Consider the following 279-nt stretch of genomic DNA (forward strand, 5'->3'; position numbering starts at 1 on the left):
AGAAAAATGGGTATGCTTGGTACCAAGCATAAATTTTGTGCTTGGTAGTGAGATGACATAATCCCCTCCACTCATTCAAATAGTTGCATATCCCTATGCACTTCTCAATCCATGTGAATGTGGTCCCCCATTTGAATGAGTGGAGTGGATTGTGTCACCTCACTACCAAGCACAAAATTTATCTTGGTTACTAAGCATACCCATATTTCTCTCTCTCTTTATATATAAATATATATATATATATATTAAATGGAGAGAGGCGCCACCGATGTTTGTTGC

This window comes from Asparagus officinalis, chromosome 7, assembly GCF_001876935.1.
Source record: "Asparagus officinalis chromosome 7, Aspof.V1, whole genome shotgun sequence".
NCBI lineage: Eukaryota > Viridiplantae > Streptophyta > Magnoliopsida > Asparagales > Asparagaceae > Asparagus > Asparagus officinalis.